Source organism: Melospiza melodia, chromosome 1 (assembly GCF_035770615.1).
Source record: "Melospiza melodia melodia isolate bMelMel2 chromosome 1, bMelMel2.pri, whole genome shotgun sequence".
NCBI lineage: Eukaryota > Metazoa > Chordata > Aves > Passeriformes > Passerellidae > Melospiza > Melospiza melodia.
Genome location: NC_086194.1, coordinates 114,800,155 through 114,820,137, shown reverse-complemented (window position 1 = coordinate 114,820,137; position 19,983 = coordinate 114,800,155). Strand labels below are relative to the sequence as shown.

The 19,983-nt window shown below is 39.4% G+C and overlaps 1 long non-coding RNA gene across 1 annotated transcript; it reads right to left on the bottom strand.

The window, feature by feature from the left end:
* Nucleotides 1-11,282: 11,282 nt before the first annotated feature.
* Nucleotides 11,283-19,370, bottom strand: LOC134422738 (uncharacterized). Its single transcript, XR_010028919.1, has 3 exons — nucleotides 19,172-19,370; nucleotides 18,499-18,676; nucleotides 11,283-16,675 (listed from the first exon to the last, which is right to left on the bottom strand). It is a non-coding gene; the product is annotated as an uncharacterized LOC134422738 (long non-coding RNA).
* Between the last annotated feature and the right edge of the window lie 613 nt (nucleotides 19,371-19,983).

Sequence of the window (19,983 nt, the reverse complement as noted above, 5' to 3'; positions counted from 1 at the left end):
TGAGACAGTGACTGCTGTGAGTTCCCTATTTACCATGAATGTAAGTATGTAGGCATAAGCACGTCTTGTTTAGGGAACTTTCTTCTTTTGAGATGTGCTTGTGTTGTCCAGCTTTGCATCACCACAGCATCTGCCACAGCATGAAATCAGAGTGACAGAGGGTCCAGCCTGAAAGACTCTGGGTCAGCTTAGTGAAAAACCTTCCATGCTGGAGTAGGGGGCCCAAGCCAAAGCACTCTGATTCCCCTAAGCCCTGAACTCCAGTGAAACTGTGATCCAGGTGTTGCAGCTGTAGCTGATCCCAATTTAAAACCTCAGTTGAGGTTAATCTTAGTCACATTAGCATTCTAAATATAGGCTTTCATTTGTCCCTCCTCATCAGAGTCTAAAGGTGTACTGTATTTAGTGTAGTTTTCCTCAGCTCTACAGACAAGGGAAACGTTATTTCATTCATTTTTTCCAGCAGGGAGTTGGTGCATGCTTCCATAGAGAATTTATCCAGTGTAACACAGGTAGTTTGTAATAGGAAAAGGAGCTCTCCTGGGTTTTATGTTTATTTACTAGACCATTTCTCCCCTGCAGTTATGAGAAGGGTCAAAAACTATATTCAGATTTCACACCCTTGGTTCAGTCACAAACAAGCCTGCAGAACACAGTAGTTTCACCCATTGGTAACTTCCATTTTTGCCTTTACTTTTAACACTGAATCTTCTTTCCCACTGCTGTTTGTAAAGGCAGCAGTGCTGATATAACTGCCAGGTAGAAGACAAAAACAAACTTAAGAGATTGGTTAGGGATTTACTGCTCTACCTCCCTGACCTTGTTAGAAGGTGTCAGTCTGGACTTTTGAACACAGGTGATGAACTTCATTTAGTCATGAATTACATGCTTGGGCAAACTGGAGTCTATCATAGTTGGCCCTGAAATAGGAAGGATAACAAAACAGTTTTATTTGCATGCCGGATCAGGAGACTTCCCTACTAATTTTAAGATCTGCTAAGGCAGGGATAGTTGTCCCTTAGAAAAGTGGGGTTTGTTTGAAAAAAACACAAAGGAAGAAAGAAAGCATGGCTTAAATTTCTTCCTTTATAAGTTAGCTTGATACAGACAGGTTATCTATCCCTTCCCCCACATACAGAATTCTGCAGTGTGTGTTTAATTATATCTTACATTTATTTTAAACTTTGTGTCCAAAGATATCCTAAGTTAAAGCAGAAAAATTACTTCACCCCTCACTGAAATTCAGTCACCTCTGGGATGAAGAATGGCAGTCAAGGGGACAGCTAGTACACAGTGACCTTGGCCAAAAACTCTCGTGCAGAAATCTGCTACCACCAAAAATGCCATGGGACCTAGCTTTGAAAGATTTTCCCATAGTAAATTTAATGAAAGTGTATTTATCTGCTTCAGCAAAATGAAATGTTGAGTTGACTCAGCCAAGCCTCAATCTCTCATTTTAGAGGCACTGGGCATTTAAAGCATAATGCAGAAAAGACCATGCTATTGCACTTCCAGCTTATAGCATAAATATTAAAAATTTGTAACAATATAGTGACCAAGCAGGACTTTGAATTTCTCAAGAACTTGAACTCTCCAAAACTACAAGGTGATGGCAAATTCAGAGCTTAGAGTGTCCCTATTGCTTTTGCTCATCCACATCCTATCAACAGCTTAAAAAAACAAAATGATCACTTTCATCAACACTGGGACAGAGACTCACATTTATTTGGGATGAGATATCTGTACACACAGCAAACATGCAAATTCAGCGCTATTCCAATGCAGTGTTATTCTCCACACCAAATGATCCATTTGTGAAGTTACTTCAGCATTTATATGCATATAAGATTCTTCTCAGCTAAAGGTTCTCTTGTTTCAATCAGTTTGTGATGAAGAAGAAACAGTACACTTCTTTTGAGCATATTTAGCAGAAGTACAGATAATGGGCACTGTGACATTACTGGGTTTTGTTACAAACACCAGATTTTTTTTCCCCTTCCATCTTTTAGGCCATGGAAAGACAAAGTTTCATTGGAAAAGCAGATTTAATAAGTGATTAGAGGGTAATTACTATTCTCTCATAATATGCAAAGGGCAATTTTGGGTTGTGAGGTAGTCTGTGGGTCATGTGAATTTAATTGTCATACCCAGAGACTTATGTCACATTAAGTGTATCCCTAGTGAAACAGCAGAGTTGTAAATCTGCAAGATATATATATGTAAAGATATATATATTTATATACACATATATATACACACACTATTTTTTAACAGAGCTATGGGAATAGTCCATTACCTATAAAATAAAGAAACAACGTTAAATATGCCAAATCAATTTCCTCATGAAAGCAGAAACAAATACTTAGCTAGTTACTACTAGCTAAGAGATTCCAGTGTTGAGGTCAGGTTCCACACACTTTACATCCCTTTACACCATTTCAGCTTGTGCTTGCAATGCGTATATAGAAAGTGTCAGGTTAAACAAACCATCTTGGGAGACCTGAGAATAAAATCATCTGTTAAGTTTTCCTCCCACATTTCTTTGGATAAAAATATTTTCAGTAAGAGAAGCTGAAACAAGCTGAGAGGGACTGCAAGTCTGCCTGTACATAAAATCCACATTGACCATCTTGCTTGAGAACTTCTCAATCTGAAGCTGGAATTTTCACCCACGTGAAGTCAAAAGGGATTCTGCCCTGGCTGTAAACAGGACACAAAGTTAGACTGAATCCTCCACAGCCAACATCTTGCCACTTCTGCTTTTCACCCAGTGCTGACTTTCCTCTCCCACTATTGAAATCAAGCAAGTCTCCTATTTACAAGCCACTCACAACTCAGCTATCTCCCTGAAAACTGCTTTTTTTTTCTCTGATTCTTTCTGGAACTTCTAAATGATCTCTTTCCTCTCTGAATTATGGTTTAAGTAGAAGGAGCAAAACTAGATAACATGAAAATAGTATTTTACAGATACAATGGCACACCAGTTTGTCACTTCAGATACCATGGTACACCAGTTTGTCAACACATCCCAAGATAGGAATCTTAAAGGTCTTCCAGTGGGCATTGCTGAAAAGATATTTGCCATTTCACAGTGATTACTTTGATATCACCACTTCCACCTACCTAGAAAGGTATTGGTTACCGCAGGTATTTGGAGCAGTGTTTGAGTAAAGTTTGCTGTAATGAAAAGGAGTAAAAAATGTGACTGAAGAGAAGGGTGCAGTAAAGAAAAAAGGTCATAGTGGAATCTGAAATCTAGTGTGCCACTGCAGCCTTAATGCAAATTTTTTTGCATTATTGTTATTATTTTGGTAAAAGGCCTTGGGCCAAAAGCAGAGCTACAGCCGGGATTTTCAGCCTTAACACTGAGTTTCCTGGCTTTTATGGGTCTAAAGTCAACTTCTAATGTTACTTTAACAGAGCCCTGATGTAGCTGAATAGATTTAACAGTGTGCTAAACTGAAATGGAGAATCTCCATAGCAGTTACTCCAAGAGGCTCAGAAGCTCACCTCCCCTCACAGAACCCCAAGGCACCCCTTCAAATGTGCCTCCTAATAATGTGCTTATTCCTGGACTTCATGGAAGCCCTATGCTAAGTATTCTTCTTAAAATAGCAAAATAACTGCCCTGGTTGTTGTTTTACACAAACTGAGTTGTTTGGGACCCACTGTTTTGCACAAGAGAACAGCAATGCCTGCCTCAGATTTCACATCCATTTGGTTGTTAATGAGCAGATCCAACAGATCCAATGTTTCCAACTTGAAGCTACTTCAAAAGTAATGCCAGATTACCAAAACTGCATGCCAGACATGGGGTGGTCTCACAGCACTGAAGGAAGAACCAGGTTGTATACATTGTGCAGGATGTGGTGAATACTTTACACACATGCAGCTTTAGGTAAAGGGAAATGATTTAGTATTTCTATCTGGAATCTTCCATGCCCAAAACCCCTTAATTTTTGTAGAGGTATGACCTACATTAAGGTTTTCCTTCTTGTTTTAAGGAACATTCTGCAGGCAGAGATAACTGTTCAAAAATGGCTCCACAGTACAGAAGTGGCTTGAACTATGATGCTACATACATCAAGTACTAAAAATGAACAGCTGGGTACATTTTGTTTTTGACAAACCTCTTGTTTCCTTTTCTACTGGGTTTTGTTTTGTTCTAGCCTCTAATTATGTATTTTGTGAGCATAAAGCAATCTTGCATGCTGTAAGGCCAAATGTGTTTCAAGCACAAATCATGATTCAGTGTGGAGATTTGAAGTTGTTTTTGAAGCTGATAATTATTGGCTTTGGCTCCTCACCGCTTATACCTGAACACATAAGCCTCACTTAAAAGGGGAAGGTTGTCCTCTGTAGAAACAAAACAAAAACTAATTCAGAAGTGGCCTAATGTTTTAACTGAGATGAAGGTACTCTACATGGCATGTGCAAATGAGCAGCGCACACATGATCAAATGGGAGCACTTCTAGGTCTGTTCACCTGGTCAGCCACATTCCATAGGAGCCTTCTGCTCTGCTGTGGAGTCCCAGGATAGAAAGGCTTGGTTGGTTTTGTAAGTAATGAGAAAGGAGGAGGGAGGGGACTCTCCAGGAAGAATGGAAGGAATAACAGGTATTCTTGAAAAATGTTACAAATGTTGCATTTAAATAGAAAAGTCTCAAATTGCGGAGCTGGTCCATGTAATAGAAGGGTTGGTAATTTTAAAAGAGTGCCAGAAATGAGCCAATTTCACAAGCTATTTGAAGGATATTTTCATGTAACTTTTAGCCAAAGCAATGTTCCAAAAAGTCTGAAAATTGAATCCTAATTAGTTGCAAGTATCCCTCTGGCGCAAGTTGACTATTATATTGTGCTCCATGCTCCCGAAGCAGATGAGAGCCATCACACCTTGCCAACATATGACAAGGAGAAAGGTAAACTCGCCATGCCATTGCTTTCAGAAGAGTTAAAATCAAGAAAAGAGAGAAAATTACACAAATCTTGAAGGAGAATTACCATTCTTTCCACATAATAACAGTCATCTGGGATAATATGCCTGTATTTCACTTGTCAAAGCATGCTGTTTACTATTTGGTCTTCTAATAGTGAATTTAGTGAGTATTAAGAGACATTAAGGCAAAGCAGGAATTTTGATGTTATATCAGCTCACTCCCCTGCCCCTCACTACACAGGTCTTTACATTTTTTTGCATGTTCTGAAAAGACCTTATACATCTTTTCATTTAGGTTTAGCTGACACTGCAGAAAAGAACCTGACTAATTTAAATCTTTATTAAAAATATAAATGTATCAAATACTAAAACTGCCTATTCATAAATGATGAATAAGTTTGGGGGTTGCTCTGGGGATAGGAACATTCTTAGAGTTTTTTGGTTAGTGCTCCTCCTGCACCCACCACCTCCTTGTGAATTTTTTCTTGTTGTTCTACAAGAAATGAAATGCTAATCTCAGCTCCACCTCTATTGGGTCACCTCCAGGTCAGCATATTAGAGAAATCAGCAAAAGAATGAAGACAGTCTACTCCAACTGCAGGGCAGGATGACCCAGTTATTAATCAATCAGATGGCAGCATTTGAACAATGACAGTCATCTGTCAGAAAGCAGGAGGTGGCTCCTCATTAACACACCACTCACCTGCCCTGAGCTACAACTCTTTTATAATAATATCTATCATTCACCTCCAAGGTGTTGCTTCTTTCTCTGGCTACATGAAATAACAGGCATGATTTTCTGTACCCTTGCCGGTACTTCATTTTCTTGGAGATATTCAACCAACATTGCCTTTCAAAAAAGACAAAAAAAAAAAAAAAAAAAAAAAAAAAAAAAAGACAAAAAAAAAATAAAAGAAAAGGAACAAAAAAATCCTAAACTTGCACATACCAGAGAGACCAGATGACTTCTAACTAATTTTCTAAGACCTTCAAGTGTTCAGATTAAAATAAAAGTAAAATGAGTTATTTAACACAGTACATACCACAGTTATAAATTGGCCTCTTTCTTCCAAGTAACAGGTCAACCCTTATTTTTGCCAATCTGATTTCACCACGACTGTCCCAGCAGGTTACCTCACACCATCTTTATATTGTCACATACCTTTTAAAATTACTGGTTTGCTCTGACAGTTTCCAATCCACATGCAGATGTTAAGCCAGAATAATATATTAAGCAAATAACTCTTTCATAAAATGCTGCTTATCAACACACATTTTTGTCATTAGATGCACACATGCACAGAGGTCAGATACAGGGCTGATGACTAAAAACAAACAGACCTGGTTATGCCATTATCTATGCCTAGGAAGGGGCTCACCACAATTGCCATCATGCTCCCCAAAAATCTGAGCACAAGATGTATCATTAAAGGAAAGGTAATATACAGTTGCACAGTTGCAACAGTGTGTTCACTATAATACACAGAACCAAAAAGCTGCAAGGCACCTAAAGATGTATTTCTTGCTCCCCTGCCTTTGATTCCAGTGTGGGGGGAAAAAAAACGGGGACCTGTGTGGCCTTTCATTAAAGGAAATCCCCATGGCATTTGATACAAACACAGTGGGTGCTATTATTTTGCCCAAAGGTCCTGCCCAGCTTTCAGCTCCACAAAATCTGCTGCTACAGATTTTCCAGCAGCTCCCCCTGGCCCCTCAGCCCATGATCTTCTCCCTTTATTGCCATACCCACCCTGGTGCTGATTTTGTGCAGTTTGTATGAGGAGAAGTTTACACAGGGCAGGAGTCCTAAGAGGCATCATATTATCTGTGGTGGATGCTGTAGCACCTCTTTCAAACCTAGAACTTGTGTGATGCAGTTCCTGAAATGACACTGAGCACCACAAAGAACAAGGGGAGGTTCAAGTTTCTCAAGATTATTAAGCTATTACTGATCATATAAAGTACAGCAACGCCTTAGCACCAGCCAAAATGAGAAGCCTTGGTGTTGAGAATAAGCTGGCTGGGGTTGACTCTGTAGCCTGAAAATCTTGCAATGAAAATGGACACGAGAAACAAAATTATGGAGGGAACTTCCAAGCACAGCAAGCAACACATTTGCTGCCAACATCACATGAGAGCCACAATGTCCTTTTGCAGGATGTGTTCATCAAAAGGGGATCTATCCCCAGCTATGTGGGGTCTCCTGTACCAAAGCCAGGTGTGGACAAGCCACCCTCATCACATAAGCCAGCCAGTGGTGAACAGACCAAGAAGTAAAAGGCAGCAGCTGCTCAGCAGTCATTAGTAACAGGTAGAGCCTCCTCCAAGGGTTTCTGGAGGAGCTCTGCAATAGGGCAGCTGGAGAGGAGGGGGTAATCACTGACTTTGAGTGCCCCAAAAACACTGAGCCAAACCCCATCACAACTATGTCTGTCTGCTCAAATGGACTGGAAATTTAACAGAGATACACAAGTGCTGGTATTTCTTGTCCCCTTTCCACTCCTGCAGGAAGGGCAACAACTTGCTGGCTGTCTAAGCCACTTCCAGTTGGGCATTACAAGCACATACTAAAATGGGGGAAAAGATAGCACCATAAATGCTTTCAATATGCAAAATAAGAGATTAATTTCAAATTTGGGAGTCCAGATCTTTTTTATCCCTCACCTTCTTGTTAGCAGCCCATGAACTGTAATTTTAGTAAAAGGTGCAGTTTCATATTTTAATTTTGTCAATAAATCAAGGCAGCATTTTCTGCATTTTGCTATTTATTAGCATTAGATATAGCAAAAGAAAGAGCACAAAAACCCAACCCAAAACTTACAAAAAATATGCAACAAAACAGACAAAAAACAGACAGCCAATGAACCAACCAAAAAATCCCCAAACACAACCACAGGCTAGAAACACTAGAATTACAGTTTTTCTGCCTAAACTCTGTTTGTTTAGGCAATTACAGTGCCTGCTACTTACCCATAATGTTCTCCTTTTAGTTAGAGTGCTCTGTGGATGATTTGATGCTGGTAATATCTAGTTTTCTGGGGGGAGAGATGAGAAAGGAAATGTTACTCCCGAACTCTGACCTCCATGGATGGCTTTCTGGGGAATGCACTCCGCTAATTGTCTTCTTTTTGAGCTGCAGTGGATGTAATTGCATATATAAGGCCTGTGTTTTGCTTGTGTTACTCTTTTATGGTACAGGACCATGTCCACAGTGGTGCATTAAAGTAATAATAATGAAAATAGTGTCCATCAAGTAATTTCAATGCTGTTACCACCCTGGGATGGAGCTATCTTGCAAATTCTGTGTGGTTACACCCGGGCTCCATCCGCCCCCATGCCATTAGCCCTCTGTTCTGGGTGGCAGGGCAAGCAGCACCCACCTTACAATTCCCAGGCTTGCCGCTTTCTCTCCATCTAAAAGAGTATTTGGCAGTGTAGTTAGTCCTCCCTCCTTGGCTACAGGTGCATTTTGGTGTGTGCACATCCTCAGCACAGCTGGAGCAGGAGCTGTCAGGGAGAAGCTCATGAGCCCTCAGCTTCACCCTCCTATGAGGGAGAAAATATTATCATGTTACAGGTGAACAATCAGACACATTTAGCAACACACCAAGCACTAGCGTGTGAATTAGTTTAAAACTAATGAAGGTGGCCACGCTGTTATTGAATCTTCCTCTCACTCTGCAGATGTGCCTGCAAACCCTCCGTGGCTGGCTGTTTGTGCAGAAGGGCCCCGAGGCACACACTGGGACTGACTTCTCCCCTTAGAGCTTTTTCCTCCAAATAACATCTTTTCTCCGGGGAAAAAAAGCAAAACCAAAAATAAAAAATAAAAAAAAAAAAACCCACCCAATATACCATCAACAACGACAAAAAACCCAGCTTCATTTTATTCTTCCTTTTAGTCTCATTTCCTGCTTCTCTTGAACAGAGTCACTGTTAACTCTAGTTCCAAGCTAAAGTGACGTGTCTCATATTTCGCTGGGCTTTTTTTCCCTCAGTGGAAAACCTCAGAAATAAAATATTCATAAGAGACCATCCACCTATTTTTCCAATATTGTATTCTTCACTAAAGTTCTGTCTGCATTTGAACAGGAAATTCGTATTAAAACTCCTGTTTTCTTTTATTAATTTTGTCCAAGTGGATGTGCTAATTTCAGTCCGAGCATGCACATATTTGTACTGAGCATCCCTTTTATATTGCATATATAGGTGTCTAGTCTCCCTCCATATACAAATAATACAGCAGTACATCACCCTCTCATGTTTTTTGTGTTTATAGACTTACATATACATATGTATGTGTGTTTATATACATATCTTTATGTGTGTGCGTGTTCCCCCACGTGTATATATGTGTGTGTATATATATATATGGATAATACATACATAATTGCCCGGGCTTTACAAACGGATGCCAGCAAGCGAATACCTGTCTATTGCTCTGTCAAATGTGACTCGCTGGGAAAGCTATTGGGTTTATAGAAGAGACAAACATTTCAGGCACGCCATTCTGGGGTAATGAAGCATGGCAACAAAATATACCTGTGCAACATTTGATAAAGATGAGCTGACACACCAGTCCAAATAGGTTCTTTTGTGTGTCTGCACGTGTCTACCATCATTGCTTTCATCTTAAAACAGGAAGGTAGCAATAGCAGCAGCAGCTGGCAGGAACCACAAGAGGAAGAGCAGCTCACACAATTAAACGTCGTTTACCTCTGGCCTTTATTTCACTCCTCTCTCCCCCTAATTTATTATGTGTTTTCTCCATCTCTATGCAAAAAACATGGGCTCAATTTTTCTTTCTTTCTCCAGCTATCTAGCTCTTTTTACAGAGGGACTAAACAAGACAATAGGCAAAATCCCATGGCATTTAGCTTTGGATCTTAACTTGAAATGCTTCTTAGTGGGGTTTTTATGGCCTTTATTGTTCTTTGATTAATGTAAAGTAAAATTAAACCCTACAGTTACACATTAGAACATCAACCAGAGAGGAGGCAAACTGCACTGTGTACCTCGCTTTACAGAAAACATCCTTTGTTGTGCTTAATCTTCAGAGCAAAGGAAGGGAAAAGCCTCCTCACCTGCTGCGGGGACTCTTGAGGAGTAGGGAAAGGAAAGGAGGCACAGACTTCAGCTGTGCTGCCAAGCACTGCAAGTGACCCAAGTTACAGCAGTCTCCTCATTAGGGGCCAGGCAATGGCCCTGATTTAGGCACAGCTTCCATTAAAATCCACAGGAATTGTCCTGGTGCATGGAGCCAAACAGAGAGGTGTCTCCTGCTCTGCCTGACTGCCAAGGATCTTGCTTTCAGGAGGGGTGGTATCTACACATAACCAAACTTCATGGTGGTTTTTACGTGGTTCTGCACCACTGTTACCTATGAGTAATGGCTGCAGAAATCTTCCTTCCAGGGTAAATTTAAAACAATAGGTTTTCATTGCCTAAAGATGTTATACAGATGTGTATTCTTGCAAATATTTGTATTCAACTCAAATGAAAACTTAATTACTTCTAGTATTCTGGTTAACATCTTCTACTGAATAGGCTCAGGGCTTTCTTCTATATATTGTATATTGCAGATACTTAACTTCATTTTTTTCCTTTTCTTTTTGTTTTAATAAATATGCCCTGCTCTCATCTCTTCTCCTTACACAAAATCTCCTTGGTATGTGTGATTTTTCACTTTGCCAGCTGCTAAATTCATTTCTGTTCCATCTTTCCAGTGGTTCTTTTCTTCTTCTTCCTTTTCCACAGATATTTCTAGGCAGAATGCATAACAGTCCAGCTGAAGTAAAACGTTCAGCATTATGGTTTTTGAATGGGGTTGGAATAGGGGAGTGAGACAGAACGAGTTTGGCCCCTCATAATATCTGTACTGATGCAACACAGAACTGAAATAGATCTTTTTATCCCCCCAGCCAGTAAAACTCCTGCTAAATCTTAAAGAGGGTTCACAGGTTTGGCATTGCATATTCCTCAGAGCAGCAGTATCTTCATTATTTACTACTAGTCACTGTTGCTGATTATAAATGCCTCTTAACATGCTTATTCTTTTCAATTTTCATCGGTAGTCAGAGCATGGGAACTTCAATTTCAACCTCTGGCTGTCCCCCACCTTGCACCCATTTCATGAAATCTATTGTATCCGTAGCCAAGTTCACAAGTTAAATGACACATATGTGGCCTTTCTGCTCATTTTATCTGACACTAAGACAATTCAATTGACGCTCAGCATAAAAAAAAGAATCCCTAAAATTACAGAGTGTCTCTGCCAAGGGTAAGAAGAGGTCAAGAGCCAAAGGAATTTAAGCAAACTGTCTTTTATACACAGGAAGCAGTTTACATATGGAATAAAAGAACAGGGATAGCAATTGATGAAACATTTGGGAGAAACTTAGATAAACAATCATAAAAAAGATTTAGACAAGTGCATGGAGTAGCCAAAAAAATAAATAAGACTGGTATAGAGTGTGCAAGTAACTTCATCGTCCTTTCATTTTGAAATAGCTGAAATAAAATAGCAATGAGCAGATAAACTGCAAAATATCATTATGATTTAGTAGCCATTTCTTTCCATCAGAGCTACTGTTTTAATTTTCATTCTTCCAAATTACAAAGTAACAATAAAATATCATTTTCGATTTATGGCAATGGGACCCTTTTAATTGAATTTCAGAAATGAGCTGATTTGACTGATGGGTAGGTAATGGGAATATACTATTTACAGTTGGAAATGCATTTCCAGTGCAAGGATGTAAAAAAGCACAACAAAATAGATATTTATAAGCAGGATTTTGGATGGCTTACATACACACACACAAAAATATATATGTTGACCTTGAGGCACAACAAGCAATATTTCTGTTTCATCCTAAAAGTCTCTACCTATGAAAAAAAGTTCATGAACACTTAGACTATTTATTTTGGTAACAGCCAAATGTACAGGCACTATGACCTCATTATAACTCTTACTTTTTCGCTCTGTACAGAGACATAGAATTGACAGTGTTTTTTTCTTGAATGTTATGCCAAATCTGGAAATACTGGCAATTTATAAGCCTTCTCATTCTGCCCAAGAGTTAATGTGGAGTAGCCTGCATCAGCCATCACTTTTTGCATTGCAATGGCAAAGTTCCAGCTGACTTTAATGGAGCCAGAATTTCACCCCAGGTGCATTATTACAATTGACTAGGGTCTGATAGATTGATTCCTGAGATGCTCTGGATTCCAGATGTGGATCTCATAAAATTGTAGAGTGCGGTGTGTGTGTGCAAAGCTTTTTTTTTCTTTTTTTCTTTTTTTTCCCCATTAATAAATAATAATAAAACACAGTCCTTTTTTTCTTCTCGGTCTTCCAAGAAATACCTCCATCTTCTTTCTCTATTACTTATGATCTCACATTTATATAGCAAGGAGAAAAAAACAAAACAACAACCATGAAACCCAGCCAGTGAGCTGCATCTGGTTTAATGTACATGTAGAGCTGAGTCTGTGTGCCTGCTGAAATTTTATCAGCAACACCTACAATAGAAAGTCTAATCAGAAGCCAACTGTGTTAACAGAGACTGAAAATAACCTAAAAAGCCAGGCATTGTAAGAGGAATAGAGCAAAAGAAGCCTTCCTTCACAGGAGGACTTGTGAGATAAATAAAGGGAGATGAGAGGAAAAGAGGAGAGTTCTCCCACTCTAAAAAAATCCCTCAGGGACCTGGAAGCCACATGATACCATCATCAGGGCAGGGGTTTCCTGTTCTTGCTGGGCCTGTCTTGCCTCTGGGAGGGGAGGATGGCTGCCCTTCTGTAACTAGGTATTTGTGCTGGATCTTCCAATTCCCCTTTCTCTTCTCTTTTGCCCTTATAAATATTTGAGGTAAGTCCACCTACATCTTACCAGTTCACCTACATCCTGCATTTCTACCAGGAATCTAGGGATTTCCAGGGAGAGGAAAAAAATTCTTTATTTCCAAGACCTGAGTAACAGTGGGGGAGTTTCCACTCGGTAAAGTCATAACAACAAAATCTGAGACTTTTTTCCCTACTTCACTCAGTAGAAACAGAGAGAAATAGTCCTCATGCCACACAAGACAGAGATGAGGAGACAGGGACCACAGAAAAGCATGGAAGAGGAAGATTTGCAGCCAATAGGGTTATCCTTCTTCTGCTTTCAGTTTCCCATCCCCTAGGAAGACCACAAGTGACAGAGGCCAGGTAAGAAAATTATATTCGACGCTGCAGTAAGGGCTTGTTTTGCTTTTTCTCACAACTTGGTGGAGCACATATGTGGTTCACATAAGTTTAAAAAAAAGAGATGGGAGGAACATTGTCCATGTGTGTGAGAATTGGGAAACATGCTGTGTAGAACAACTTTGAAATATCTCCTAGCAAGGATGTGTTGCCAGAATCAGAGGACTGCTAAGAAAAACAAGCAAGGTCACCAAAAAGAAGAAGGATAGAAAAGAAGAGTGTCTGATCTTGGGGCAATGCTACTCAGATCTGTAGAGTCTGCCCCTACTCAAGTCACTGAGTGCAAAGCAGGAAAAGCAGACTGCAAACACCAAGTGAAATCCCAGAAATTGTTAGATCGTGTGTTAGGTGGGACTGAAAGACAGAATGACAAAGAAGGAAGAGGTTTCCTGAGGTTACATGGAGCAGAGATTAAAATCACTGTACTATATAAAAGACCCACCAACATACCCAGTGTATATGCTACCAAGGAATACCAACAATAACTATCCCTGTTTGTGAGCAATACAATGGTGTTTTAAAACCCTCTGTAGCCTCTGTATTAAAAGACATGTCTGGTCTTGTATTTCTCAACAAATGTCCCTGTTTACAATTCCTACTGTGGACACAAAAATTTTTTGTGTGAATCTGTGTTTGTGTGGAATTATCAGATGCACCAGCCCATGGAAGGACAAACATGGACAAGGTCAAAGGAAAATATTCTTTAGAATAGCCTTTAAGCAGGCAGAGGAATTAGGCCTGATTTATGAATGTATTTCCACAATTCACTTGAAAATTTGTAATGTCTGTGCAGCCTGGCAAGAAAAAAAGGTGAGGGTAATGTGAAGGAATGCTTCTATTCCAGTTTATTGTAAAATTATCCCATGTTACCTGCTCTAATCCCCTGAAAACAAATTAAATCCTCACTAAGCTGACTTTAAATCAATAGTTTCATTTAAGAATAGTGTGACTTAATAAAAATAAAAAACTAACTGGTCCAGCCAATTTAAGGGGGAAATAAATCATTGCCCAAGGAAAAAAGCAGATTTGACTTGTATATGGGCCACAGTTTTGTTGAGGGGCTAACCTGCTGTCTAAATTAACTTGGGGTATATTACAAATCTCATCAGCCTCATTCAGAAATCTGCTCCACTGTACTAGGGAAGAAGATTGCCAAAAAACCAAACAAAAACAAAAAGCCACCCCCCCAAAAAAAACCCTAACTGGAAATGTTATGAAATGAAACAATATTTCTGAGAACACTTAGTAAATCATATAAGAAAACATGCCTTTGAATTGCCCTGAAACATCACCTCACACTCCAGCATCTCCCTTGTCTAACTTGTTCGGAGAGGATGTTTGTGAAGTAAAAAGGATGCTGTATTTTCAGCTAGGGCAAGAGCAAAACATTAGAAATGGGAGAGAAAGGAGCAGAGCAATGAAGAGACAGGCAAGCTGCCAGCTGTTTAATTCATTCATACAGCAAAACTAGTTAAAATAAAAACTGAATAAATTATTTGGAAATCTATAGATTGAATTATCCCTGCAATCTTTGCAGCTTGGTAAAGATATTACTTCAACGTTATTAAGTGTGGACATATTTATCACTAATTTACCTTTTAAATGTTATGAAACTTGCATAATAAAAGTCTTAAAGTTTCAGAAGACCAGAATATAAACAGAGCAGCTTACTCAAATAAGTGCAAGTTATGCATTGCAAGCCACTGACAGCAGGAGAATTTAATAATCCTGATTCTAGTTGAGTTATTCTACGCATTCCTGGATGAATACCTTTCTCTGTCACCATTTTCCAGGCAAGCCTTTGAAAAGTATCTTTTAAATAACCTGTGTAAGGGCACCCCACAAGTTGGCAACAAAGGACAGGACTGGCTTGTCCAGCAGTTCAGGAAATGCTTTAACTATGCACCTGTCTTGTAGCCCACTGTGATAATCTGTAGGAGCTGACAAGGTTTCTGGATTTGTCTTAAATACTTTGATATCTGAGGAAAGGATTGTGGTGAATCTGTGAGCTTACAGACCTGGCTTAGAATGCAGGACTTTTTATGCAGCATTCCCTTACATTTAGCTGATTCACCCAACACAATCCAAAAAGAGGTTAATATCTTCATCTCGTTTTTTCTTACAACATTCGTGGACCAGTAGGAATAAACACAAATGGTTCTGGTGATGAGAACACTAAGAAGTCATGGGATGAATGAGGAAGAAGAGTTAGAAGCACATGAAGGAGCAGTGACAGGGTATAGACTTTATTCTCCATGCTGTACCAACAGCACAGTCTCGCCAGCATTGGCAGGTCCAACATAAAACTACCTCACAGAACTGTTTCAGTGCAGAAGGAAAACAAATAGTAAGATGTCCAAGTTTATAAAAGTGGGGAAAGTATTCTTCTTTACCTAATTTTATTCCTAACAAAAACACTACCATAAAGAGCAATTATATTTAAAAAAAAATAAAGATGGTCAAGAGTGCCTAAGTTTTCAAGGAACTGGAAGAGATGGGCTTTAGGGCTCCAGAGGAAATTGGAGAGTATATTGCAGAGCAAAATGCTCCAAACTGCCCTGAACCTGCCTGACAGAATACTATATGACTGTGTTTAACAGGTAGTTTGGAGTTGCAGTTATCCATATTTGTATTCCCCAGTAAGTGCTCCTAGGCTCTGCTATCCCACTGTGCTTTTGAGATATGAGATCTTAAGGGGAGTTGGATCAAGTGGTGTCTCACAAGACCATCTGCACTGGGCCTTTTTTTCTCTTGGTTATAATTTTTCTTATCCTTTCTCGATTCTGAGCCTTCCTATTTATTTGTTATAGGGATAACCATCTGTGTTAGAGCTAGAATGAAGGATCATTGTACATGTTACATTTGTATTTGATGGACTCATTCTTGCTAGATAAAAATACAGTATACAGTTGTACACAGTGTCAGACTGAAAATACAGAAGTTAGTTTTCTTTCTGGTTTGGAATTATGTAAGGAGATTTAAGATGAGCTTCATATTCCTGAATATTTATGGCTGCAGTCTCCTGAGTGGGAAGGCCTTCACTATCCTCTAAACTTCTAATTTCTTTTTTATTTCCAAATTCATAGAAATGAATAGTTTCCTTCATGCTAGCCAGAATTTTCCAGGAATCTGTAAAAAGAACAACCAAAGCTGCCCAACTCATTGGGTCGTTCAGTTCTCACAAATTAGTATTTTCAAAGCATACTCTCCTTTTGTACTTCTCAACATTTTTTTTTTTAATTCAGCGTCTTCCAACGACAATTAGCACTCTCAGAAACTGACAATATCAGAAATTAGTGGTATCTTTTTGAAAACTTTTCCGCAAGCCATAGGTCATGACATTTCTGTTTGCAAAGCCTTTCTGTCTTATTGGTTCTCCTCTGGTTTCAGAGCTGAACATTCAGCAAAAGGTGTCTATTTTGCATTTGCAAGGTATCTTCAAACCAACTGCTGCCTGTAGTAACTTGCAACTTAAATGTGCAAATTCCAGCCTGTTAAAGAGAGAAACGTGAAGAATGCAAATCAGGTCAGAATTGTACTGACAAAATGATAACACTCAGAAAGCACTTGTAAGGTTGTGCAAAAGGTCCACACCTTGAAGCTGAATTTTGAATATTTGCCCTTTAAATTCTATTATAAGTTTAAGGCAAACCTCCAGGTTTCTTAACATTCAGTTTTGACAAGTGAATAAATTACTAAGAGAACAGAATTCATTGGTTTAACAGAAAGGGAGAAAAAGTTAGCATGTAAAGGCACTAGTAAATGATACATTACAGACGCCATCATTGTGGTGCTCACATGATGCTGTGCTGAGGCAGAAGAATATTTATATTTTTTTCCTAGAAAACAGACATGGACACAACTTCATTGGTTAAAAAGAAATAAATAAGTAAAAATAATGAACTAATGTAGTGAACATACCACATGCACATGTGGCATATACACTACATAGGGAAAAGAAGGAAATAATTACATTTTGAAACCAAAGCATTGCTAGAATTTTTACTTTGTTACTTTGTGCTTAAAGGGTTTTTTTTTTTTCAAAATTCTAGGTTCCCATTATTAGCAAAAAGGCTTTGCAACCCAAAATAAAATTGTGTGCTTTGCTATTTAACAAGGTTTACATATCTGGGGTCACTCCATCTTCCTGGATTCAATCTACTGGTCAGACTTTCAGATTACACTTGGCTGTAACAACCAGTACATAACAACCAGTTGATAGCACTACTATTAATTTCAGAGTGCTTCATAAATTAGATTTTTTAATCTGTTTGCTTTTATATTTTAATGTCCTTGGCGCCTAATGCACCATCACATTAGTTTTTAATCTGGATAACATAAACTACAAATGCTCAAACGTTCCAGATCACCTGGATGATGAGAAAATAGAAATACTCATTCAAACTTCTGGAGATGAAATTGCAAGAGTTGCAAATTTCTGAGAAGCTCTGGCAGATTCTGAGGATGTGTTTAGCTAGTGCAGGCCACCGTGCATCCCCACAGAGGGATATTCCCACTGTGCAGGTGCTCAGCTCAGGAAGCGTTGTGTCGTGACTGCAGAAACCCAGACACCCATTCCCACAACGAGAGTTCCTTGTGTTACTTGCACATGCCTGATGCAATAGGAGCTAAATTTACAGCATGAAAATAGCCACATTTGGGGGGCTATGCAAAGTTTTTCCTTTATAAGGGTGTTTGTTGTTATTTGAAATGAACAAATGCTCTAAATCTTCAATTAGTTCCTTCCTTTCATTTTTGTTTGTGGAATCACAATAAATATTTGGGGTTCCAGATTGTTTTTGTCCATCATTCTCCCCTATCACTGCCCATCATAAGCTTACTATATGTGAAAACTTACCAAGAGACCAAACAAAGAACCATAAATCTTTCTAGCTCATGGTAATCTCATGCATTCCTGGCTCCCAGCTGATCTATCAAGAGGTCATTTGGTTGAAAGCCAACTTGCCAGACCTCCTTCTCTTGTCACTGTTTTAATTTCCTCTTTTGCTTGCTTTATTCTCAGTACTGGTACATTTTAAAAGAAATAGCATTTGCATCTTTACAAGGAATACCACTTTAAATAAGACATTCTTGGGCAAGAACAAAAAAGACCCTCTGTCTCTGAGGATGTGTCTTGACAACTTGGTTTTAGTGTTTGGGAACACATACCACTTTATTCAGTTCTGTACAAGCAGATAGTTTCAGACTACTATTTAATACTACCCCAAGGAAAAGAAAAAAAAGAAAGAAAAAAAAAGAAAAAAGCAAAGGGAGCACAAATCATTGGCTACTTATCCCAAGCCTGGATACTTACTGTAGACAGCAGTCTTCTCCCTGTCTGATGGCAGAAGTATTTTAAACACACAAGCAATATCTTCTCTTGCAGATTTGTGTATAGTCTGACACACAGAGAATCAGACGCAGGATGGGGGGGCAGCAGTCTTCCAACATTGCAAAGGACAAACTTCTTGCCTGGCTGGTTTTCTTTTAGCCTTTATAAGTGAGAAGCACATCTTGGCCATGATTGATCTAACAGTCTGGTTTTGGCTTTCTAGTCCTTGGTCTCTTTCCCAAGCTGGCTGTTGACAGACTATGGAGTATTACACATGGGTTTTAATCTTCAGGAAACATAAAGCATATGTAGCTGGCTCCAAATCACCAGCTCTCTCATACCACAGAAAAGGAAAGATGGGGTTTCGGGGAAGGGCTAGAGTACAGAGGGCTGGGAGTAGTGGAAGCTTAAGTGGAATACAGAGTATTCCATATAACCCCAGCCACTCTCATGATCCAAGTGAGACTGAGACAATTAAAATTACTTGACCAATGTTTCAGCTATTTGAAGCCTGACCAGGAGCTGCATGGCCTCTACAAATATTAGAAAGATTTAAAAAATGCAGCATAGTGTCGTCTCTCCCTCTCTTCAACTGCAGGTATTTCCATTTACACTCAGCTGGTGCGTTCAATCTAATATCATGTTTCATCCTTACCTGAGATGCAGTTGGAAATCAAAACAGTCCTTCAGGCAGAAAAAAAGGGAAAACTTTTCCACAGATGATGTCACTTATTTCTCTCCTTTCCCAGCATTTGTTCCTGTTGTTGTTCTTTGTGGTGAAGGAAAAAAGCCCAAAGAACTCATTTGATTTGCTGCCAGTCAGAGGATGGCAATGCTCTAATTTGATCACATTCAACCCCAAATTCGGGTGATGTGAGTTGAATCCTGTCCCAGACTGTGCAGCTCAGGCCTTTTCTAGACTACAACTCTCTCCAGCCGACAGTGCCACAGCCCAGGGTCAGTAGCACCTCCAGCCCAGCAAAGACCACTGTCGCCTCCTTTGACAGGCTCACAAAACAGGGACTCTTTAGCAAGTTACTCAGGAATTTCCCTGTATCTAGGCCAGCCTTTGACAGAAGAATTGCCTGTGGATATTTGCATCGGTCACAACACATTCCACAATATAATCCAGCAACTGGCCCAGACCTTCTGTAATTAGACCACAGTAATCCTGGTTCCTGCAAAATCCTTTCTCTGCCAATGTCCTTTCTCTGTCAGCAACTCAACAGGTGAGGAACAACCTCACTGATCGAGTTATGACTCTGTCCTACTGTTATTTGATAGCTCTGGGGGGCAGGGGGTAGAGGGGGAATGCCAATAGTTTAAAAGAGCATTCCTGGAAGAAGAAGCCAGGAAAGAGATTGGTGGGAGTGTCAGAGCATTGTCAGATCAACTACATGAAGGATAGGATTTCATGCCTCCAGCCAGAAAACACATCCTAAGACTTTTCCACTCTCATATCTTCAT